Below are 26,628 nucleotides of genomic sequence, written 5' to 3'. Positions count from 1 at the left end.
TTTGTGTTACCTAGCTGCTTTTTCATTGGTTGATTTAAACTTGTTTAGTTGAAGAGTGAATGTGGCGTGATATGCGCGCACGCACGCACGCACGCACACACAGAGTAATACTTTGTGTTTGTGTGTGTTGGTGTCTTTATGCGAGTGTGTGTATGTGTGTGTGTGTGTGCTGAGTTAAATTTGTTTAGTTTGAAGAGTGAACGTGGGCGTGTGTGTGTGTGTTTATGCAAGTGTGTGTGTATGTGGGTGTGTGCGTCGTTGAGAGAGAGAGAGAGAGAGAGAGAGAGAGAGAGAGAGAGAGAGAGAGAGAGAGGGGTTAGCACCCGGTAATTTAAAAAGTTATAAAAAGTTAAAAATATAATATATATATATATATATATATATATATATATGGTCGCCAGTGATTTACATTTCAAAATACACGCATTAATAAAACTAGCTCCAAGACTATTTTTCTCTGCTAATTTTCCTTGCGATATTCGTTTTCAGCATACCTGAAAAAACTGACGGTTCGAGTTTTCCGGGTACGGTTTTTCCGGAGACGAGTTTTCTCTGGACAAGTTTTCCGGGCACTGGTATAAGTGCTATGGGTTCATCAGAGCACATCCCATTAAAGTACTTGTAAACAGGGATGCAACACCGAGGAGGCGATGGGACAGACGTTGGAGATTGACCTATAGCACGCACGGGGCCTATTAGATTAGATACTCTTTTTTTTGTTGTTTTTGTGCTCAACGATAAAAACCGACTTCTTCATTTGTGTTTGCTTCTCATTTTCGCTTTTTCTCTGATAAGTGTTTCGCTAATGTGAAAAAGAAAACATGTTCGAACGTTTGCTGACATTTATTGGATGTGTTCCTACCAGTATTTTGCTTAATTTTCGAGTTTGGAGCGATTATCGAGTCTCACAAGATGTCTGTAAAATGTCAGACACTTCTTTATTGTTCTAACTTAAAACCGTGCGCTACTTTTGTTTGTGTTAAATAAACGTTTTAAAATAAGTTAAAACAACAAAAATGTGATCTAGGTAGAAGAGTAACTTACCTTGCCTTTGGTAACATTCATTTTCTTATATATTTATTTGTTCAAAGTTTCATAGAATAAAAAGTTCTGACACAACTTTGTCGAGCGATTTATAATCGATTTCATTTAACTTCTGTTTGACCCCGGCACGTACGACCCTTTCTCTCCTTCCCCCACTCTCTCTCTCTCTTCTTTAGCTTGGTGACAAGCGATATGCTTATGTGTGCGTGCGTGTGTGTGTGTGTATGTGTGTATATGCGTGCGTATGTGTGTTGTCGTATTCACGAAAATTTAAAAAAATAAAAACGTTTTTCCCCGACCGGCCAGATTAGGGTTGTGAGGTGTGGTTAGATAGAGTTCATGAAAATAAATGTTAGCAATAAAAACTTTTGGTAAACCAAGTTAGAAAAAAGAATACAATTTACTTCCCCACGGAGCCACCGATTCTTCTTCTTTTTTTAGGCGATGTAATAAGCCATATTTTTGAGCAGGGTTGCCTCCTCTCTTTATTTTGGTTTGTATATTTTTCATCTTGCAAAAATGCTCCCGGGAGATCTTTTTAGGATTCTAAAGGTTTGCTTTTTTTTACACTTTTTATTATCTTCGAAAAATGTAAAAAAGAATGTAAACAGGCAGTTTACGATTTGAAATGCATCGTTAAAATGATATTTTTTGCTAGTTCTTTCAACTTTATATTTTTATTTCGTCGTCTTCAAGTCCAATGTAAACAAGTTCTTGATGAGCCGTTCCTCTTAAATAATCCAATTTACCAAATTTACACTTCTAACGATTACTATGATATTGTCCATTGACTACTGTATGTACACACTTTAACCCTTATCCTCGAGTGGCCTCTGGGGCTTGATAAGTAATGATTCCTTTATAAAATAAAAAATATTTCAATACTTTGATGGTGAGTCTATAGTCAGTCTGTGCTGGTTTTCCTTGCGATATTCGTTTTCAGCATACCTGAACAAACTGAGGGTTGGCCCCTTTCATATGCCGCCTGTTAAAACTGTTCACACATGGTCGCCAGCGATTTACATTTCAAAATACACGCATTAATAAAACAAGCTCCAAAACTAGTAGTCGGTCATTCTCTGCTAATTTTCCTTGCGATATTCGTTTTCAGCATACCTGAACAACTTGATGGTTGGCCGCTTTCATATGCCGCCTGTTCAAACATGGTCGCCAGTGATTTACATTTCAAAATACACGCATTACTATCTCGAAAACTATTCGTCTGTCTGTGCTAATTTTCCTTGCGATATTCGTTTTCAGCATACCTGAACAAACTGAGGGTTGGCCCCTTTCATATGCTGCCTGTTCAAACATGGTCGCCGTGATTTACATTTCAAAATACACGCATTAATAAAACTAGCTCCAAAACTATTTGTCTCTGCTAATTTTCCTTGCGATATTCGTTTTCAGCATACCTGAACAAACTGACGGTTGGCCCCTTTCATATGCCGCCTGTTCAAACATGGTCGCCAGTGATTTACATTTCAAAATACACGCATTAATAAATCGAAAACTACGTGTCTGTGCTAATTTTCCTTGCGATATTCGTTTTCAGCATACCCGAACGATTTTAAAATGACAGTCCGAATGTTAACGAAGCACACACACACACACACACACACACACACGTAAACTCAGTGAAAATCTCTACTGTCGATAAGCTAGTTGTAAATTAGATTACTGGCTCTTATGAGTTTTAGTCTAACCACCCTTTACAACTGTGATACAGTAGAACAGTCCGTCTCTGGACAATTAGCAGTGTATCGCATAACTCAATGACAGTGTCGAATGTCAACTAGCTAGTTGTAAGTTAGGTTACTGGCTCTGATGAGTTACACTCTAACCACCCTTAATAACTGTGATACAGCGGAACAGTCCGTTTTTGGACAAGTGGCGGTGATCGCATAACTCATTGAAAGTGCCGAATGTCTATTAGCTAGTTGAAACTTAGATTACTGGCTTTAATGAGTTTCAGTCTAACCACACTTAATAACTGTGATACAGCGGAACAGTCCGTCTGTTTCGCATAACTCATTGACAGTGTCGAGTGTCGATTAGCTAGTTGTAACTTCGTAGCCAGCCGAAAAGCCCCTTTAAGAAGAGACTTGAAGATAATAATTATTGTTTTTATTTGTAATGTTATTCTTATCGTCCAGCCATGCACGTGCAGAAATGCATTTCCAACGCAACTGTGTTAAAAAACTTACTTCCCCTTCAATGAGACAAGAACGCCGACACTCGACTTCGCACCGATACGCGAATGACGATACATAGAAATGAAAGCTGTTGATTTTATGTATTGAATTTTACGACTTTGCCGGCCCTCGTGACAAGATGTTCCGGCAGATACTGCAGGCTATGACTAGCTATGACTAGCAAAGACCAGATGTGGGGGCAACCCCACATGCCTGACCATTAACCAGCTCCCATTTCCCACCTCTCGGGAGCTGGTCCCCTTTTTCCCTTCCCCCTCCCTTCACTCCTCACATTAAAAATCGGCCTTGTGCCTAATTTGCTTGGTGGGGGAGCAAATAAATACCATCTGTTCCGGCAGATACTGCCAGCAAAGACCGTATATGGGGCTGACCCCACATATAAGACCTTGGTCAATGTAGGGGTAACCCTTCATACCAATTGTCACCATCCCGCTCCCCTACTCCCCGGGGAGTTGTTCCCCATTTCCCCCTCAGTCCTCACATTAAAAATCGGCCTTGTGCCTAATTTGCTCGGTGGTGGGGGAGCAAATAAATACCATCTGTTCTTCAGATGCTGCACTTCTATTTCTTGTTCTCTTTCGGTGGAGGAGAAATCCTTCACGACTGAGACAGTTTTTATTTTTGTACCTTTTCTCCACGTTAAAAAAACGACCCTGGTGTCTAACTCTGTCCCGTGGGGAGGCATAGTAAATAGGTACACACACAGACACAGCGACGAACGGACTTGGCGACGCTTTCGATTGTAAATATAAGAGCGTTGTCGGCGGCGACAACCGGAAATGGCAAACCCTGTGTCAGTCAGATTTGTTTATTTCACGCCAATTTGGACCGCGAAATAATTCGTTTTAACTAATGAGACCTGTGGAAATTCTAAGGTTAATCCTTCGGAGTTAAGACAACCAAGCGTAAAAGTTGATATACAAAACAAATATATAATATATAAATGTTACCAAAGGCAAGATAAGTTACTCTTCTACGTACTTGAACAAGTGTTTTAAGTTCTGCTGCGATATTCGTTTTCAGCATACCTGAACAAACTGAGAGTTGGCCCCTTTCATACGCCGCCTGTTCAAACTGTTCAAACATGGTCGCCAGTGATTTACATTTCACAATACACGCATTAATAAAACTTGCTCTAAAACTATTTGTCTTAGCTACTTTTCCTTGCGATATTCGTTTTCAGCATACCTGAATGAGAGTTAGATTCTATAGACCAAGGCAAGTCAACGTGTATATAAAAAAATATTTTCGTTAACAGATACTACACATTGATCGTTTATTTTATTTGATTTGATGTATTTTATATTTATTTATTTTTTATTGATCTTATTTTCATTTAACATTTAATGTTTTGGTGTTGTATTACTGTACACATAGATTCGAAAAAGTTGTAATAAAAACAAATATATAACAAATAAATGTTATCAAAGGCAAGATAAGTTACTTTTCTACCCAACTGGATATATTTTTCGTGTTTTTATTCAATATAACATGTTTATTCAGCCGTAAGTTTGGGAAAAGGTGTTATAAATAAAAACCCAGATAAAATACTGTACAAACTCGATCAATATATGTTACCGTGACATAGGTGGACATATATTCGGCGGGTTTTTAGTAGTATTGTGTATAGTTTTTTATTTATAACACCTTTTCCCAAACTTACCGTGTTAAAGAGAGAATCAGACGCCATTTTGAATGTTCCAATACATCGGTAAACACTATGTTTTTCGAGCTGAATAAACATGTTACCTTGAATAAAAACACAAAAATTATATCCAGTTTGGTAGAAAAGTAACTTATCTTGCCTTTTGATAACATTTATTTGTTATATATTTGTTTTTTGACAACTTTTTCGAATCTATGTGTACAGTAATACAAACCCGATGTTTTTTTTTATTAAATAGTTAGGTGACTGTACGGAATAGTTACAAAACGCCTTCCTCTCCCCATTTTAAGAACGACTTTCGGAATTGGGGGGAGCCCAATCTCTCCATGGTAAGAACGGCTTTCCAGATTGTGAGGTGTTTTTTTTTCAGAAAGCCGTTCTTATCATGGAGAGATTGAAAGTGTTAATACAAGTTAAATTGAATTTTTATCAGATCTTCTGCTTATTAAATTATTGGACAGAATAGTTAACATGATCCTCTCTACATTAAGAATGGCTTTCTGAACTTTTAAGGTAACGATTTCTTAAAAAAATACAATTTAATAACAAAAAAAAAACAGTTATTTTTACGATTCGAAAGAGGGAGGCGGTGGGAGGGGGAGGAATTGGCGCGTTGAAATAAAATTCGTTGAATTTCAAATTCGCTTGATACCCCCACCCTTCGCCACGTCATGACAGAAACAAAACTTTGACGAGATGTAATCTATTTCATTTAACTTCCGTTTGACCCCGGGCTAGAGTGCAGACACGTGCGGAGTGTGTGGGTGTGTGGGTGGAAGTTTTATTGTTTTATTACTTTCATACTTTCATTATTTTCCGTCTTTCTCTCCCCCTCTCTCTCTTTCTGTCTCTCTCTCTCTCTCTCTTTCTCCCCCCTCTCTCTGTTTCTCTCTCTCTCTCTCTCTCTCTCTCTCTCTCTCTCGTGCTCACATGAAATAAACGCGGGAAGAAATATGTTTGGGTGGAATTTGCCATTTCACGAAACGTCGTGGTTAGAGACACATGTATTTTTACTGGGAGTTTTCACTAGAAGAAAAGTAAGTAATTTTTGGTATAATTTGTGATTTTATTTCAGCATTTCTTTTATGTAAAATAATAATCTTGTTTTTTTTTTAATGTTTAAAGTGAATAATAAAAAAAAAATGATATTTTATTTAAGTTATTATAATTACCTCGTGTTATTAAACGAAAAAAAAAATGAACAGACACTACACATTTCGTTCTTTATATATAATTTTCAGTATAATTTATATCTATGTGTACAGTAATACAAACCCTATATTTGTTAATGAATATCACTTAAATAAACCACTCTACAGATGGATGTGATATTTGGAATATGCTGTAACATTGATAAAGACGAACTAAGGAACAGTTACGTCATAGACACAAAATATACGTATGATTATAATAGGAAAAAAACAAAAACCTGCAAAAGTATATGCAGTTATGCTACCGTGCCGAAATAAAAACGGTATTATTTAGAAATCTATTCTTTGTATTCTAACATTGTAATCAAGTTGTCGTGAAACTTGAATTTCAAATGAAAAAACGAAAAAAACAAAACAAAAAAGGAAATACAAAAACACGGTAACATAAATGCATAATTACTAATTATGTCTTTCTGGCTAAACGTAGTAACCGTTTCTTTTTTCTGTATTTGTATAAAAATTAGTACATGTTTTTTATTAGATATTGAAATCCATGTTATTAGGTTGAAATGGGCGCTTCTACACTATTGGGACGAGATTTCAGAATTGTAGGAATGCGAGTTAATGCGACAGTTGATGTTGAATTCGAAAGTGATTTTGGAGCCTTTAAACTGTCATTAATAATAATAAAACAGATACTACACTTTGAATTATTTGCTAATAATTAAAAAAAATATTTTCGTTAACAGATATTACACATTGATCGTTGTTTTTATTTGATTTGATGTTTTTTTATTTTTATTTATTTTTTTATTGATCTTATTTTTATTTAACATTTGATGGTTGTTATTAAATTGTTAGATGCTTGTACGGAATGGTTACAAAACGCCCTCCTCTCTCCATTTTAAGAACGACTTTCGGAATGCCCGTATCCCAATCTCTCCATGTTAAGAACGGCTTTCTAACGCCGACACTTGACTTCGCACCGATACGCGAATGACGATTCATAGAAATTAAAGCTGTTGATTTTATGTATTGAATTTTACACGACTTTCTCGGCCCTCGTGACAAGATCAAAGTGTAGTATCTGTTCTCTCAGTTACGAAACTGTCCGCCACCGGGCTTTCTGGATAGGTTAAGGTGTTTTCATACTAATCTTCGTTAGCAAGGACCGACTCCACATTTGTGGGAGCTTGGACCCGGAAACCGATCCCCTTTTTTGGGAGACTGGAATCTCGGGACCAACACCACTAGCTGGTAGTTGAGACCTGCTTTTGTTGTTTTTTTGCATGCGTTTTTTCTTCGTTCCGGTCTCTTCCCTCTAGAGACAGGGGATGGTCTAATTTCTCCACACTTAATTGCCTGAGCAGCACTGACCTGCCAGGCCCAAACTTTGTCTATCTTCGCTGCTCTCCCAGTGGATCGAGCAGACAGGGCTCTCTTTCTCGCTTCCGTTGGGGTAAGTTAGTGGGTAGTTGGGAGCTTGGACCCGGAAACCGATCCCCTTTTTTGGGAGACTGGAATCTCGGGACCAACACCACTAGCTGGTAATTGAGACCTGCTTTTGCTGGTTTTTTGCATGCGTTTTTTCTTCGTTCCGGTCTCTTCTCTCTAGAGACAGGGGATGGTCTAATTTCTCCACACTTAATTGCCTGAGCAGCACTGACCTGCCAGGCCCAAACTTTATCTATCTTCGCTGCTCTCCCAGTGGATCGAGCAGACAGGGCTCTCTTTCTCGCTTCCGTTGGGGTAAGTTAGTGGGTAGGGTGACGTGGGGTAGGGCGGGTGCTTCGTTTCTGCTCCCCTCTGTGGGCAGGGATTCCTATCCCCTCTCTCTCTTAATTGCGACGCGGCACTCTGGCCCGCTAGCACCCACTGCGTCTTTCTTCTCTGCTCTCCCCCCCTCGCGGGGGGATCTGAGCTGCTAACCCGACATCCCCGTGAGGGGAAGTCAAAAACTCTAATTTCTTCAAAGTCCGCTCCTCCCCCTCCATTCCCCTGGGTTTTCTTTTCCCCCACTACACTTTGGTCTGCGTCAGCGGCCAGTGCAACCGCCACGATGCCAGGCAGGAGGGGTACGTTACCCCAAATGCGCAAGATTTATTAATAAATAATAAACTAGACAAAATACTTTGAGAAATTCGCTCAATATATGTTAACGTGACATAACTTGACATATATTCGGTGGTTTTTTTAATAGTATTTTGTCTAGTTTATTATTTATAACACCTTTTCCCGAACTTACCGTGTTAAAGAGACAGTCGGTCGCCATTTAGAATTTTCCAATACATCGGTAAACACTGTATGCTTTTCGAGCGCTGAATAAACATGTTAAACTGAATCAAAACACGAAAATTATATCCAGTTTGGTAGAAAAGTAATTTATCTTGCCTTTGATAACATTTATTTGTTATATATTTGTTTATTGACAGCTTTTTCGAATCTATGTGTACAGTAATACAAACCCTATAATTATTTCATGTCATTAAACGAAAAAAAAAAGAACAGATACTACACGTTTCCTTTTTTTACAGATATCATTGTCAAATAAAATGTATATTTATTTATAATTTGTTGTATTTTTAATCGTTTGCTGCAAACTTTAAATCGAGTATTAATCTTCTGTTTGAGAATATGTGTTAAATTATCGATGGTTTTATATTGTATTTTTTTATTTATTTATAATTTTATTTCAGCATTTATTTAATATAGAATAACCACGTCGCTTATTTAATCATAAATAAAAAAAAAAAAAAAAAAAAATTATTCTATAAAAAGCATTTTCATTCCAAAATACTGAAATCGCCATTAAATAACCTGGAAAAGGGTTGATATGGCGTATAAGCAAAAGGCAGACTAAGAAATCAAGGGCAGATAATCGGAAATCTTGATTGTCTCCCTTGACGAACTTGTCTCCACGGAATTTCACGAGTGTTGTGGTCGGCGTTACGGAAATTACCGACCGTTTACTGATTTTATTTGTTTAGTTTTTTTTCACCTTTGTTTGGTTGAGAGATGTTTGAGTACTCGTGCAGTTTATTGACCACCGGTGTGAAATATTAACGTCGTATTTATGTGTGCTTTCCACCTAACAGTCGAATGACGTTAAAATTGATTTACACACTCACTTGTAAAGTCGCCAATAGTAAGATGTCCAAAAATTACGAAAAACGTTTACTCATTTTATTTGTTTAAATAATATTATATGTAGACTTTCACCTAACAAATTAAAAAATTAGAAGACGTTAATTTAGATTTAAATTAAAAATATTTGTCTGTCTGTCTGTCTATCTATCTAGCTGTACTGTATCTCTCCAACTACATCCTCTGTCTGTCTGTCTCTTTAACCTCGCATCGGCTCTCTGCTTGGTTCCTTATTTCAGCCCACCAAACTGGATATAATTTCCGTGTTTTTATTAAATTAAACATGTTTATTCAGCTCGAAAAAACAGTGTTTACCGATATATTGGAAAATTCAAAATGGCGCCCGACTCTCTCTTTAACACGGTAAGTTCGGAAAAAGATGTAATAAATAATAAACCAGACAAAATACTGTTAGAAATTCGCTCAATATATGTTAACGTGACATAACTTGACATATATTGGGTGGTTTTTTAATAGTATTTTGTCTAGTTTATTATTTATAACACCTTTTCCCGAACTTACCGTGTTAAAGAGGCAGTCGGTCGCCATTTAGAATTTTCCAATACATCGGTAAACACTGTATGCTTTTCGAGCTGAATAAACATGTTAAATTGAATAAAAACACGAAAATTATATCCAGTTTGGTAGAAAAGTAATTTATCTTGCCTTTGATAACATTTATTTGTTATATATTTGTTTATTGACAACTTTTTCGAATCTATGTGTACAGTAATACAAACCCTATAGTTATTTCATGTCATTAAACGAAAAAAAAAAAAAAGAACAGATACTACACGTTTCCTTTTTTTACAGATATCATTGTCAAATAAAATGTATATTTATTTATAATTTGTTGTATTTTTAATAGTTTGCTGCAAACTTTAAATCAAGTATTAATCTTCTGTTTGAGAATATGTGTTAAATTATCGATGGTTTTATATTGTATTTTTTTATTTATTTATAATTTTATTTCAGCATTTATTTAATATAGAATAACCACGTCGCTTATTTAATCATAAATAAAAAAAAAAAAAAAAATTATTCTATAAAAAGCATTTTCATTCCAAAATACTGAAATCGCCATTAAATAACCTGGAAAAGGGTTGATATGGCGTATAAGCAAAAGCCAGACTAAGAAATCAAGGGCAGATAATCGGAAATCTTGATTGTCTCCCTTGAAGAACTTGTCTCCACGGAATTTCACGAGTGTTGTGGTCGGCGTTACGGAAATTACCGACCGTTTACTCATTTTATTTGTTTAAATAATATTATATGTAGACTTTCACCTAACAAATTAAATAAGAAGACGTTAATTTAGATTTAAATTAAAAATATTTCTCTGTCTGTCTGTCTATCTATCTATCTATCTAGCTGTACTGTATCTCTCCAACTACATCCTCTGTCTGTCTGTCTCTTTAACCTCGCATCGGCTCTCTGCTTGGTTCCTTATTTCAGCCCACCAAATTAGTTCAGTTTTTTTATATTTTTTTTTATTCATAATTTGATTTCAGTATTTATTTAATATAGAATAACCGGGTGTGTATTAGTACTGGACACATAGATTCGAAACAGTTGTCAAAAAACAAATATATAACAAATAAATGTTATCAAAGGCAAGATAAATTACTTTTTTACCAAACTGTATATAATTTTCGTGTTTTTATTAAATTAAACATGTTTATTCAGCTCGAAAAAACAGTGTTTACCGATATATTGGAAAATTCAAAATGGCGACCGACTCTATCTTTAACACGGTAAGTTCGGAAAAAGATGTAATAAATAATAAACTAGACAAAATACTTTGAGAAATTCGCTCAATATATGTTACCGTGACATAACTTGACATATATTCGGTGGTTTTTTAATAGTATTTGGTCTAGTTTATTATTTATAACACCTTTTCCCGAACTTACCGTGTTAAAGAGAGAATCGGTCGCCATTTCGAATTGATATTTAAAAAAAAAAAAAAAAAAAGAATCCTAGCTACTGAGTTGTAGTCGACAATCGTAACATATCCCAAAATTACGAAAATGCAATCATTAAAGAATTTCCTAATTTTTTGTTTATTACAACAACATTGCAAGAGTAAGATTAGTAAATGTGGATGTGTATTTTCCCCCCTAAAGTCCAACCCTATCCTCACCGTGGTAGGGGGGTGTAACGTTGTAATTGAACAACAACTACACGGCTAAATGGGCTCTGGCAAAACAAAATCCAGGAAATGACGTCCGTCATCTGGTCGTCTTTTTATACGCTTGCATGTGGCGAGCAAAGAAGACGTGTTAAGGAAGGAGCAGGCTGAAAGGAGAACATTCCCCGAACAAAAAAAGAAAAATGGGCCTTACCCTATCCCTTTCCCTTATCCTAACCCTAACCCCTCCCGTTTGCTTCCAAGGCCCCATTTGAGCGTGTTCTCCTCCGCAGGCCTGCTTCTCCAAATTTCCCCGACTTTGCAGGTAACTGGTTTGGAGGCTTTCTAAAGCTCTTTTATCAGTGTCGGGGTGTTGAGTCCACACTTCCAGCTCAACAAATACCTGCAGTGCAAGGTGCGCTTCTCCGAATTTCCCCGAAGAGGGAGCGACACGTGCTCGTGTTTCTACTGTGTAATGCATGCGTGCCTCCACTTGACTACGGATGACTAGAGTAATACTAAAATAGTTTGTGTGTGCTCACAAGCTGCTTGAAGGGCGCTGGTAATATTATTCCTACTATCTATCAACTACGAGCTGGGGCGGTAATGCAATGATGGACCTCCGATTAATAATATCCGATACGATAGTAGGAATGGCAGTTTTGTGAGCTTTCATAGGCTCTTCCACATTCACGCACAATCTTGTGGTATCTCTCTAGGAATCCTGTTGGGTAGAGAGAACAAGAAGTCCCTTCCCTCGTTTTGGAAGGTTGTTCGCAGCAACGCTTGTTTTATATGGTGCCCTCTTTAGGGAGTTCAACACCTTGTTGTACGGAACCCGATCAAAATCCAGTTAATGATGGCATGAGTTTGTTGCGTCCGTCATCTGGTCGTCTTTTTATACGCTTGCATGTGGCGAGCAGAAAAGACGTGCTCGAGCAGGCTGGAAGGAGAACACTCCCCCGAAAGAGAAAAATGGGCCTCCCTCTCTCCCGTGTGCTTCCATCAAGGCCCAAATTGTGTGTGTTCTCCTTCGCAGACCTGGTCCTCCAACTTTCCTCGACTTTGCAGGTAACTAATCTGGAGCTTTTCTAAAGCTCTTTTCTCAGTGTCGAGGTGTTGAGTCAACTCCCAGCTCAACAAATACCTGCAGCGCAAGGTGCGCTTTTCCGAATTCCCCCGAAGAGGGAGCGACACGTGCTCGTGTTTCTACTATGTAATTCACGCGTGCCTCCACTCGACTACGGACGACTAGAGTAATACTGCTATTAGTTTGCGTGTGCTCACAAGCTGCTTGAAGGGCGCTGGTAATATTATTCCTACTATCTATCAACTACGAGCTGGGGCGGTAATGCAATGATGGACCTCCGATTAATAATATCCGATACGATAGTAGGAATGGCAGTTTTGTGAGCTTTCATAGGCTCTTCCACATTCACGCACAATCTAGTGGTATCTCTCTAGGAATCCTGTTGGGTAGAGAGAACAAAAAGTCCCTTCCCTCGTTTTGGAAGGTTGTTCACAGCAACGCTTGTTTTATATGGTGACCTCTTTAGGTAGTTCAACACCTTGCTCTCCTTGACTCTTCTCATTGTCGAGGTTCTGAGTCCGGTTCCAGGTGTACAAATAGGTGCAAGTCTGGATAGGGAATCTCCCCAAGTGGGTGAGCCTACGCTCTTTCTTATCAGGCGACACGTGCTCGTGTTACTACATAATGCATGCATGGCTCCATTCGACCAGGAACGACTAGAGTAATACTACCATTAGTTTGTGTGTTCTCACAAGCTGCCTGAAGGGCGCTGGTAATATTATTCCTACTATCTATCAACTACGAGCTGGGGCGGTAATGCAATGATGGACCTCCGATTAATAATATCCGATACGATAGTAGGAATGGCAGTTTTGTGAGCTTTCATCACCTCCTCCTCATTCACGCACAATCTTGTGGTATCTCTCTAGGAATCGTGTTGAGTAGAGAGAACACTTCCGTTTTCTGCTCCGCCTTTTATTCCGAGTAGAAACCGCCTTTTTCGGAGGATGTTCGTAGCAATGCATGTTTTATGTAGCGCTCCACTTTGGGGAGATCATCACCTACCTGGCCAGACTGTCCTTTCCTGTACGGTACCTGGTAACTAGTGGATTCCACCCTTTCCCTCCTTTTTCAGTTTGATGGCGACCACGACCAGCCAGAGGTGAGTAAAGCATCAAGCGTTTCTTCTTTTCGGTTTCAGTTTTTGTAATTGACAAGTTTAATTTTCCTCTTTTGTATTACTGCAGCTTCTAGTTAGAATCAGCATAAGTCCTCAGTTAAGTATTTCTTTCGTTGTGTTGCTAGTGATTAAAACGAATGCCTTTCTGCTTATATTTCCTTTAACCAACTTTTGCAAGTCTAACCAAAAATATTCACCCATGCTTGATCATAACCAGAATTATTTTTCTGTTACAGGTATTTTATTTTATTACTACATAATGCATGCATGGCTCCATTCGACCAGGAACGACTAGAGTAATACTACCATTAGTTTGCGTGTGCTCACAAGCTGCTTGAAGGGCGCTGGTAATATTATTCCTACTATCTATCAACTACGAGCTGGGGCGGTAATGCAATGATGGACCTCCGATTAATAATATCCGATACGATAGTAGGAATGGCAGTTTTGTGAGTTTTCATAGGCTCTTCCACATTCACGCACAATCTTGTGGTATCTCTCTAGGAATCGTGTTGAGTAGAGAGAACACTTCCGTTTTCTGCTCCGCCTTTTATTCCGAGTAGAAACCGCCTTTTTCGGAGGATGTTTGTAGCAATGCATGTTTTATGTAGCGCTCCACTTTGGGGAGATCATCACCTACCTGGCCAGACTGTCCTTTCCTGTACGAAACCTGGTAACGAGTGGATTCCACCCTTTCCCTCCTTTTTCAGTTTGATGGCGACCACGACTAGCCAGAGGTGAGTAAAGCATCAAGCGTTTCTTCTTTTCGATTTCAGTTTTTGTAATTGACAAGTTTAATTTTCCTCTTTTCCATTACTGCAGCTTCTAGTTAGAATCAGCACAAGTCCTCAGGTAAGTATTTCTTTCGTTGTGTTGCTAGTGATTAAAACGAATTCCTTTCTGCTTATATTTCCTTTAACCAACTTTTGCAAGTCTAACCAAAAATAATCACCCATGCTTGATCATAGCCAGAATTATTTTTCTGTTACAGGTATTTTATTTTATTACTACATAATGCATGCATGGCTCCATTCGACCAGGAACGACTAGAGTAATACTACAATTAGTGTGCGTGTGCTCACAAGCTGCTTGAAGGGCGCTGGTAATATTATTCCTACTATCTATCAACTACGAGCTGGGGCGGTAATGCAATGATGGACCTCCGATTAGTAATATCCGATACGATAGTAGGAATGGCAGTTTTGTGAGCTTTCATAGGCTCTTCCACATTCACGCACAATCTTGTGGTATCTCTCTAGGAATCCTGTTGGGTAGAGAGAACAAAAAGTCCCTTCCCTCGTTTTGGAAGGTTGTTCGCAGCAACGCTTGTTTTATATGGTGCCCTCTTTAGGGAGTTCAACACCTTGTTGTACGGAACCCGATCAAAATCCAGTTAATGACCGCATGAGTTTGTTGCGTCCGTCATCTGGTCGTCTTTTTATATGCTTGCATGTGGCAAGCAGAAAATATGTGCTCGAGCAGGCTGGAAGGAGAACACTCCCCCGAAAGAGAAAAATGGGCCTCCCTCTCTCCCGTGTGCTTCCATCAAGGCCCAAATTGTGTGTGTTCTCCTTCGCAGGCCTGGTCCTCCAACTTTCCTCGACTTTGCAGGTAACTAATCTGGAGCTTTTCTAAAGCTCTTTTCTCAGTGTCGAGGTGTTGAGTCAACTCCCAGCTCAACAAATACCTGCAGCGCAAGGTGCGCTTTTCCGAATTCCCCCGAAGAGGGAGCGACACGTGCTCGTGTTTCTACTATGTAATTCACGCGTGCCTCCACTCGACTACGGACGACTAGAGTAATACTGCTATTAGTTTGCGTGTGCTCACAAGCTGCTTGAAGGGCGCTGGTAATATTATTCCTACTATCTATCAACTACGAGCTGGGGCGGTAATGCAATGATGGACCTCCGATTAATAATATCCGATACGATAGTAGGAATGGCAGTTTTGTGAGCTTTCATAGGCTCTTCCACATTCACGCACAATCTAGTGGTATCTCTCTAGGAATCCTGTTGGGTAGAGAGAACAAAAAGTCCCTTCCCTCGTTTTGGAAGGTTGTTCACAGCAACGCTTGTTTTATATGGTGACCTCTTTAGGTAGTTCAACACCTTGCTCTCCTTGACTCTTCTCATTGTCGAGGTTCTGAGTCCGGTTCCAGGTGTACAAATAGGTGCAAGTCTGGATAGGGAATCTCCCCAAGTGGGTGAGCCTACGCTCTTTCTTATCAGGCGACACGTGCTCGTGTTACTACATAACGCATGCATGGCTCCATTCGACCAGGAACGACTAGAGTAATACTACCATTAGTTTGTGTGTTCTCACAAGCTGCCTGAAGGGCGCTGGTAATATTATTCCTACTATCTATCAACTACGAGCTGGGGCGGTAATGCAATGATGGACCTCCGATTAATAATATCCGATACGATAGTAGGAATGGCAGTTTTGTGAGCTTTCATCACCTCCTCCTCATTCACGCACAATCTTGTGGTATCTCTCTAGGAATCGTGTTGAGTAGAGAGAACACTTCCGTTTTCTGCTCTGCCTTTTATTCCGAGTAGAAACCGCCTTTTTCGGAGGATGTTCGTAGCAATGCATGTTTTATGTAGCGCTCCACTTTGGGGAGATCATCACCTACCTGCCCAAACTGTCCTTTCCTGTACGGTACCTGGTAACTAGTGGATTCCACCCTTTCCCTCCTTTTTCAGTTTGATGGCGACCACGACTAGCCAGAGGTGAGTAAAGCATCAAGCGTTTCTTCTTTTCGATTTCAGTTTTTGTAATTGACAAGTTTAATTTTCCTCTTTTCCATTACTGCAGCTTCTAGTTAGAATCAGCACAATCCTCAGGTAAGTATTTCTTTCGTTGTGTTGCTAGTGATTAAAACGAATTCCTTTCTGCTTATATTTCCTTTAACCAACTTTAGCAAGTCTAACCGAAAATATTCACCCATGCATGATCATAACCAAAATTATTTTTCTGTTACAGGTATTTTATTTTAATAAAAATTAACAAAATAATTAACATACACTCAGTAAAATGCAATGTACTAAAGTAACATAAATAAAACAAAAACAAAATGTAAAAATAATAATGCAAAATACAAGTAGTTATTACAGGTTTCAACAGCAACAGCCATGACCCTGTCATCCCAATATTGGATGCAGTTCCAGAAACTCATAAAGTAAGTATTGATATCTTCTTCTAATTATAATTTTTTAAAAAAAGAAAATTTCACAAAAAATAAAATACTGTGATCTAAAGGAAAATAAACCGAAAAAAAAAATGTAAAAATAATAATGCAAAATACAACTAGTTATTACAGGTTTCAACAGCAACAGCCATGACCCTGTCATCCCAATATTGGATGCAGTTCCAGAAACTCATAAAGTAAGTATTGATATCTTCTTCTAATTATATTTTTTTAAAAAAAGAAAATTTCACAAAAATTAAAATACTGTGATCTAAAGGAAAATATACTGAAAAAAAAAAAATGTAAAACTAATAATGTGAAATACAACTAGTTATTACAGGTTTCAGCAGTAGCCGTTACGCTCTCATCCCGATCTTGGATGCAGTTCCAGAAAGTCATAAAGTAAGTATTGTTATTTCCTAATTATAATTTCCAAAAAAATAATTTCATAAACATAAAATGCTATGAAATAAAGGAAAATAAATAAAACAAACAAACCAAAAAAAGAAAAAAACAATTAAAAAAAAAAGAAAAAGTTATTCAAGTTTTCAGCACCAGCAGCAGCAACACCCATGACCCCTCTCATCCCCATCTTGGAAGCAGTTCCAGAAATTCCTAAAGTAAGTAATAATATATATTTTTTTTTATAAGCAACTCCAACTTCCCATCGAATTCATAAAGGTTTCATTTATTGTATCAATGTGTCTTGGTGGTGCTGCAACAACTACCTTGATTTATTTCTAATTTTCTAGTGATTGTTGAGACTTCAGGACTCTAAACCACCTTTTCAGCACTTGTTTTGTACCAGCTGCTGAATTTGCTTTGTTTTAGATGGGTTTCAGTTAATTTCTTAATTTACTTGATTTCTTTTTTGTCTAATGACTTTTGATGATTCCAGCTTCTAATTGGCCCTTTCTTTTCTTGTTCTCCAGTACCGTTGAACATTACTCGCTTTTTTTCGCACCTGATAAATTTTGCTAATTAATTTTTTCTCTTTTTGTTCCAGACTTTATCCTGTCTATTAACTTTTATTCTCTTTCTAGTTCTCTTGCAGCGTTGAACATTACTTGTTTTTGACTTATTTTTACTAGTGAGTGTTGAGACTTGAAGATTCTAAAAGAGCATTTCTTTACAGCACCTGATAAATGGCATCCTATTTACTTGATTTCTTTTTTGTCTAATGACTTTTGATGATTCCAGCTTCTAATTGGCCCTTTCTTTTCTTGTTCTCCAGTACCGTTGAACATTACTCACTTTTTTCGCACCTGATAAATTTTGCTAATTAATTTTTTCTCTTTTTGTTCCAGACTTTATCCTGTCTATTAACTTTTATTCTCTTTCTAGTTCTCTTGCAGCGTTGAACATTACTTGTTTTTTTTACTTATGTTTAGCATACGCACAGATTTGGTAAAGTTAGCCGAAAACAATTATATATAACATTTCTTCAGTTTGAACTCATTTTTGCCGAGAGAGATAGGTTTCCTTGTTCATGTGGATTTGCCTAAAGTAAAGTATGTAAATGCATGAACAATATGCTTTGTAATTATATACAAATATTTACATTACTATTGTTTGTTTTTTTTATTACATTTTTACCTCAAACAAGGCACTTTGCCACTATCAGGGGGAAACATCTACTGGGGTACTATGTAGGGATTTGGGCAGGGAGGTGTTGGTTCACGTTGCACTTGAACTTATGCATGTCAGTACAGTTGGGGAAGCAGTGACCTGGAATGGAATTCCAAATTCTAGCAGTTCTGGGGAAGAAACTACTGGAGTAGAAAGATCTTTTAAATGTAGGGATCTCTACAGTGTGGGGGGTGGGATTTTGCAGCTTGTCGGGTCTGTCGAGGGTGTTTACGTTGTGGGGGCACAAATGCTTGCAGTTCATCAGAGCATTCACCATTATAATAGTTGTAGAACAGGCAGAGGGATGCAACGTTTCGACGATGGGACAGAGGCTGAAGCTTAGATGCCAGTTTAGGGCCTATCAGATTTGCGACTCTCTTTTGAACCCTGTCAAGGAGCGAGAGACTAGTAGCCGATGCACCAGCCCAAATATGACAGCAATACTCCATACATGGGCGAATAGTGGCCTTGTTAGAGAGGTACAGGATACTTTGGGGTGTTAGAAGTTTTCTAGCACGGTAGAGAGAGCCCACCTTCCTCGCAGCAGCCCTGGCAATGCTCTCGATGTAATTGTTCCAGCTATAATTATCATTTTCATTATGGATCAGTAATATAATTTTACTACTGTTAATATATTCTAATAAATTATAATATATTAAATAACTATAAAAACTAAAACTAATAATTAAAAACAAAAAAATCATGATTAGATACTAAAACATAACTTATAAATTAGCGCTAAATTAAGTTATAACCGATCAAATAATAAACACTAAACCTCGACATAAATGTAAATATCAAAATGTTAAATTGTATAAATACTGAAAGATTAAACACTAATACTAAAATAATACTTTAAAACCAAAAATATACCAGAGAATAAGTGATAAGCTGTTCTAAAAATAAACTTATTACTAGTAAAAATATCTTGCTGATCCATATAAGAAAATGATAATAATAATGGCATATTAAAAATGAGCAATTATTAGAATAACGATTGCGCTCAAATTCGAGTTTGCCCTTTACACGCCTTTGCAGTAATATTTATGCCCCAAAACTGGAAAATGTGGCTGATTACTTGGACCTGAAAGTTCTAAACTAGCATAATTGTCTGGCATCTCAGTACTTTGTACAAAACTAGCATTTTATCCCTGGGAGTTTGGGGGTTTTGTGTTGAGCCAAACAACGAAAAACGCGTGGTAGCAGGGAGGAAGGCTAGAACCCGTTACGTGTTTGCGTGTATGACCACTGGCAGTGACGTAGGTTTAAATTAAAGCTAGAGAAAAGAAAGCACGGCATGACTTACAAATACATCGTGGATTAAAGCAACCCCCTAGCTATTTGTCGCGTGAAGTAATAATTACACTTATATATATTTTTTCTTTTATTTTTAACTTTGACACATTAACCATTATTGATTAAGGGTCATATGAATTTATTACGTTAGATCCATGGCCAAGGAAACTATATCTAACATTTCAGTGGTTTATACTATAAGTTGTACACTTTCACTTTTATAGATATATCCATTTCAAAATTACTCGGACTTGTAACGACATGATTCCATTTCCGTTGGATTAAAACTTGTCTCTTTTTTCTTTTTATTTAGCAACCAGCCGAAACTTCTCCCAGAAGAAGACCACTCCCATCCAAAATTTCTACAAGAACAGGATAGCCGCCGCCACTTCAGGGTCCTGGATATGACCTTAAACTGTATCCGATGGTAAAGCTCCATAAGCGGGCTTGGGGAGTGTGGAGCCACCCTTTAATTACCATTGCTCCCAGGTCCACTCTGACCCGGAGTGGTAGTACCTGTTAGGGTCCCCACTGTGGGTTACATATTTTTCTTCTAATAAACCTTTAAAAACTATAAGTCTATTTTCTGTGTTATCTATTTGTTATACATCATGTGCCCCGAATTAAATTGTGATATTCGTTTTCAGCATATTCGAAAAGATTAAAAAAATCGACATAGAATTACATATCAAATATAAAAAAAAAAAAAGCTAACCCTGACCCCCAACTCTAATCCATCCTAGAGACAATTTGATCAAAGAGGAGCAGCATGAATACCAGCAATAATGTATGCCAAAAAAAAAAAAAAAAAAAATTACTTAATATTGGTTTGAACTATAAAGAACTCTGCACTTGTAGAGTTTTCGTAATTTTTGGATATATTACTATTTTCGACATGACAATTAACTACGTATGGAGGTTGGCTTTGTTTTAATATGCAGGGAGACGACGGTCTCATGACAGTCACCTCGGTCTTGTTCTAATTTGAGCCTGAACACTTGTTATGTTCCAAAGTAAATAAACGCTTTAAAATAAGTTAAAACAAAAAGAACTTCTCAGATATTAATCAAGGCAGATAAATCAAGTCAGAGTTTCCTTTAGGAAACCATATGAAAATATACTCACAAATATATGTATATATATACATATATATGTGTGTGTGCTTTCTCAAGGGAGATAATAAAAATAAGAGTTATCTACCTTTAAAAAAACATGAAAATGTACTAACAAATATATATATATATAGTAATTTATGAAATATATATGGCGATTAAGCTACACTGAATATTCGGCGTTTCATCCACTATAGGATTCGTTAATTTATGAAATATATATGGCAATTAAGCTACACTGAATATTCGGCGTTTCATCCACTATAGGATTCGTCAGGCTAACGAATCCTATAGTGGATGAAACGCCGAATATTCAGTGTAGCTTAATCGCCATATATATTTCATAAATTACTAACGAGCTCTACCAACGTATTGAGCAGTTTTGAAGTAAATACTTAAAGTTTATGCATAAATCTATACTTTCGTATATTAATTTTATGTGAGTAAATGAAGTAGTTATATATATATATATATATATATATATATATATATACACCTTCTTAATTTACTCACCTAAAATTAATATACGATTATTCGTTTTCAGCATTCCTGACCAAATTGAGGGTTGGCCCCTTTCATATGCCGCCTGTACAAACATGGTCACCAGTGATTTTCATTACAAAAGTACACGCATTAATAAAACTAGCTCTAAGACTATTTGTCTCAGTTAATTTTCCTTGCGATATTCGATTTCAGCATACCTGAACAAACTGAGGTTTTGTCCCTTTCATATGTCGCCTGTTCAAACATGGGCGCCAGTGAGTTTCATTACAAAATACACGCATTAATAAAACAAGTTCCAAAACTATTTGTCTCTGCTAATTTTCCTTGCGATATTCGTTTTCAGCATACCCGAACAAACTGAGCGTTGGGCCCTTTAATACGCCGCATGTTAAAACTGTTCAAACATGGTCGCCAGTGATTTACATTTAAAAATACACGCATTAATAAAACTAGCTCGAAAACTATTCGTCTCAGCTAATGTTCTCAAATGTTCATATTTCTCTCTCTCACAATATATTATACGATTCATTGGATGCCTTTTTTTCAACTTCATCGAAACAAAGTTAAACTTGAATTTCTTGAATAAATAAAAATGGATCAAATTACGTGATTTTTGGAATTTGTTCATCTCCGTCATGTGACTGGTCCATACAGATTTTATGCCATTTTTATGTTCGAAATAGTCTAGAAAATGGTGCTAAATCAAGTAAGACTAAGATTAAGTTCATACAGTTATTGCCATTTAGTTTATGGCAGTTCTATATTGGAAATAGGCTACTAATTCTGGTGAATCTAATAAGACTTAGATTAAGTTCATACAGTAATTTCCCTTGATTTTATTCCATTTTTCTGTTGGAAATAGTCTAGAAAATGGAGCTAAATCATGTAAGACTAAGATTAAGTTCATACAGTTATTGCCATTTAGTTTATGGCAGTTCTATATTGGAAATAGGCTACAAATTCTGGTGAATCTAATAAGACTTAGATTAAGTTCATACAGTAATTTCCCTTGATTTTATGCCATTTTTCTGTTGGAAATAGTGTAGAAAATGGTGCTAAATCATGTAAGACTAAGATTAAGTTCATACAGTTATTGCCATTTAGTTTATGGCAGTTCTATATTGGAAATAGGCTACAAATTCTGGTGAATCTAATAAGACTTAGATTAAGTTCATACAGTAATTTCCCTTGATTTTATTCCATTTTTCTGTTGGAAATAGTCTAGAAAATGGTGCTAAATCATGTAAGACTAAGATTAAGTTCATACAGTTATTGCCATTTAGTTTATGGCAGTTCTATATTGGAAATAGGCTACAAATTCTGGTGAATCTAATAAGACTTAGATTAAGTTCATACAGTAATTTCCCTTGATTTTATTCCATTTTTCTGTTGGAAATAGTCTAGAAAATGGTGCTAAATCATGTAAGACTAAGATTAAGTTCATACAGTTATTGCCATTTAGTTTATGGCAGTTCTATATTGGAAATAGGCTACAAATTCTGGTGAATCTAATAAGACTTAGATTAAGTTCATACAGTAATTTCCCTTGATGTTATGCCATTTTTATGTTCGAAATAGTCTAGAAAATGGTGCTAAATCAAGTAAGACTAAGATTAAGTTCATACAGTTATTGCCATTTAGTTTATGGCAGTTCTATATTGGAAATAGGCTACAAATTCTGGTGAATCTAATAAGACTTAGATTAAGTTCATACAGTAATTTCACTTGATTTTATGCCATTCTTATGTTGGAAATAGTCTAGAAAATGGTGCTAAAAATCGCATTTACTTCTATACAAAATGTAAGAAGATTAGAACAACTTTGGAACGAACGGTCGAATAAGAACTCGGGATCAATGGCTGTAGATGCTGGAATATCAATAAGTCAAAACTGGTAGCATATCATTGGGACCGTTAAAGATATATTTCCCAAGATCTCCGATCAACAGAAGGGTCGTATCACATCACATCTACTTCTATAAAAATTTAAGAAGATTAGAACAACGTTGGAACGACATTCGAATAAGAACTCGATATCATGGCTCTAGATGCATGAATATCAATAAGTCAAAACTGGTTGAATATCATTGGGACCGTTAAAGATACATTTCCCAAGACCTCCGATTAACAGAAGGCTCCTATCACATCACATTTACTTCTATACAAATTTAATAAGATTAGAACAACTTTGGAACGACATTCCATTAAGAACACGAGATCATGACTGTAGATGCATGAATATCAATAAGTCAAAACTGGTAGCATATCTTTGGGACCGTTAAAGATAAATTTCCCAAGATCTCTGATTAACAGAAGGCTCCTATCACATCACATCTACTTCTATAGAAATTTAAGACCGTTAGAAAAACTTTGGAACCACATTAGAATAAGAACTAGAGATCATGGCTGTAGATGCAGGAATATCAATAAGTCAAAACTGGTTGAATATCATTGGGACTGTTAAAGATAAATGTCCCAAGATTTTCAATTAATAGAAGGGTACTATCACATCCCATCTGCTTCTTCCTTTTGCTTTTATTTAGAAATTTTAGGATTCTATTCTACTTTTATACTTGTTCCTCTTCTTGCTTTTGCTTTTATTTAGAAATTTTAGGATTCTATTCTACTTTTATACTTGTTCCTCTTCTTGCTTTTGCTTTTATTTAGAAATTTTAGGATTCTATTCTACTTTTATACTTGTTCCTCTTCTTGCTTTTGCTTTTACCTAGAAATTTTAGGATTCTATTCTACTTTTATACTTGTTCCTCTTCTTGCTTTTGCTTTTATTTAGAAATTTTAGGATTCTATTCTACTTTTATACTTGTTCCTCTTCTTGCTTTTGCTTTTATTTAGAAATTTTAGGATTCTATTCTACTTTTATACTTGTTCCTCTTCTTGCTTTTGCTTTTATTTAGAAATTTTAGGATTCTATTCTACTTTTATACTTGTTCCTCTTCTTGCTTTTGCTTTTATTTAGAAATTTTAGGATTCTATTCTACTTTTATACTTGTTCCTCTTCTTCCTTTTGCTTTTATTTAGAAATTTTAGGATTCTATTCTACTTTTATACTTGTTCCTCTTCTTGCTTTTGCTTTTATTTAGAAATTTTAGGATTCTATTCTACTTTTATACTTGTTCCTCTTCTTGCTTTTGCTTTTATTTAGAAATTTTAGGATTCTATTCTACTTTTATACTTGTTCCTCTTCTTGCTTTTGCTTTTACCTAGAAATTTTAGGATTCTATTCTACTTTTATACTTGTTCCTCTTCTTGCTTTTGCTTTTATTTAGAAATTTTAGGATTCTATTCTACTTTTATACTTGTTCCTCTTCTTGCTTTTGCTTTTATTTAGAAATTTTAGGATTCTATTCTACTTTTATACTTGTTCCTCTTCTTGCTTTTGCTTTTATTTAGAAATTTTAGGATTCTATTCTACTTTTATACTTGTTCCTCTTCTTGCTTTTGCTTTTATTTAGAAATTTTAGGATTCTATTCTACTTTTATACTTGTTCCTCTTCTTGCTTTTGCTTTTATTTAGAAATTTTAGGATTCTATTCTACTTTTATACTTGTTCCTCTTCTTGCTTTTGCTTTTATTTAGAAATTTTAGGATTCTATTCTACTTTTATACTTGTTCCTCTTCTTGCTTTTGCTTTTACCTAGAAATTTTAGGATTCTATTCTACTTTTATACTTGTTCCTCTTCTTGCTTTTGCTTTTACCTAGAAATTTTAGGATTCTATTCTACTTTTATACTTGTTCCTCTTCTTGCTTTTGCTTTTACCTAGAAATTTTAGGATTCTATTCTACTTTTATACTTGTTCCTCTTCTTGCTTTTGCTTTTACCTAGAAATTTTAGGATTCTATTCTACTTTTATACTTGTTCCTCTTCTTGCTTTTGCTTTTATTTAGAAATTTTAGGATTCTATTCTACTTTTATACTTGTTCCTCTTCTTGCTTTTGCTTTTATTTAGAAATTTTAGGATTCTATTCTACTTTTATACTTGTTCCTCTTCTTCCTTTTGCTTTTATTTAGAAATTTTAGGATTCTATTCTACTTTTATACTTGTTCCTCTTCTTGCTTTTGCTTTTATTTAGAAATTTTAGGATTCTATTCTACTTTTATACTTGTTCCTCTTCTTGCTTTTGCTTTTATTTAGAAATTTTAGGATTCTATTCTACTTTTATACTTGTTCCTCTTCTTGCTTTTGCTTTTATTTAGAAATTTTAGGATTCTATTCTACTTTTATACTTGTTCCTCTTCTTGCTTTTGCTTTTATTTAGAAATTTTAGGATTCTATTCTACTTTTATACTTGTTCCTCTTCTTGCTTTTGCTTTTATTTAGAAATTTTAGGATTCTATTCTACTTTTATACTTGTTCCTCTTCTTGCTTTTGCTTTTATTTAGAAATTTTAGGATTCTATTCTACTTTTATACTTGTTCCTCTTCTTGCTTTTGCTTTTACCTAGAAATTTTAGGATTCTATTCTACTTTTATACTTGTTCCTCTTCTTGCTTTTGCTTTTACCTAGAAATTTTAGGATTCTATTCTACTTTTATACTTGTTCCTCTTCTTGCTTTTGCTTTTACCTAGAAATTTTAGGATTCTATTCTACTTTTATACTTGTTCCTCTTCTTGCTTTTGCTTTTACCTAGAAATTTTAGGATTCTATTCTACTTTTATACTTGTTCCTCTTCTTGCTTTTGCTTTTATTTAGAAATTTTAGGATTCTATTCTACTTTTATACTTGTTCCTCTTCTTGCTTTTGCTTTTATTTAGAAATTTTAGGATTCTATTCTACTTTTATACTTGTTCCTCTTCTTGCTTTTGCTTTTATTTAGAAATTTTAGGATTCTATTCTACTTTTATACTTGTTCCTCTTCTTGCTTTTGCTTTTATTTAGAAATTTTAGGATTCTATTCTACTTTTATACTTGTTCCTCTTCTTGCTTTTGCTTTTATTTAGAAATTTTAGGATTCTATTCTACTTTTATACTTGTTCCTCTTCTTGCTTTTGCTTTTATTTAGAAATTTTAGGATTCTATTCTACTTTTATACTTGTTCCTCTTCTTGCTTTTGCTTTTATTTAGAAATTTTAGGATTCTATTCTACTTTTATACTTGTTCCTCTTCTTGCTTTTGCTTTTACCTAGAAATTTTAGGATTCTATTCTACTTTTATACTTGTTCCTCTTCTTGCTTTTGCTTTTACCTAGAAATTTTAGGATTCTATTCTACTTTTATACTTGTTCCTCTTCTTGCTTTTGCTTTTATTTAGAAATTTTAGGATTCTATTCTACTTTTATACTTGTTCCTCTTCTTGCTTTTGCTTTTATTTAGAAA

General features: G+C 35.8%; 1 long non-coding RNA gene across 5 annotated transcripts; it reads left to right on the top strand.

Annotated features, from left to right (window-relative positions):
- Positions 1-12,586: 12,586 nt before the first annotated feature.
- Positions 12,587-20,287, top strand: LOC145271261 (uncharacterized). 5 transcript variants are annotated; one of them, XR_013865786.1, is made up of 5 exons: positions 12,587-13,544; positions 13,799-14,299; positions 14,385-14,414; positions 14,554-16,949; positions 17,084-17,196. It is a non-coding gene; the product is annotated as an uncharacterized LOC145271261 (long non-coding RNA). The 5 variants fall into 5 exon arrangements; XR_013865787.1 differs by adding an exon at positions 19,991-20,287 and having other exon boundaries at positions 13,799-16,949; positions 17,084-17,154; XR_013865785.1 differs by having other exon boundaries at positions 14,385-16,949.
- Positions 20,288-26,628: the final 6,341 nt, after the last annotated feature.

Source organism: Euprymna scolopes, chromosome 46, assembly GCF_053919585.1.
Source record: "Euprymna scolopes isolate OS-2025 chromosome 46, ASM5391958v1, whole genome shotgun sequence".
In the NCBI taxonomy this organism is placed as follows: domain Eukaryota; kingdom Metazoa; phylum Mollusca; class Cephalopoda; order Sepiida; family Sepiolidae; genus Euprymna; species Euprymna scolopes.
The sequence above is the reverse complement of the archived record's forward strand: the minus strand, read 5'-3'. Positions and strand labels throughout refer to the sequence as shown.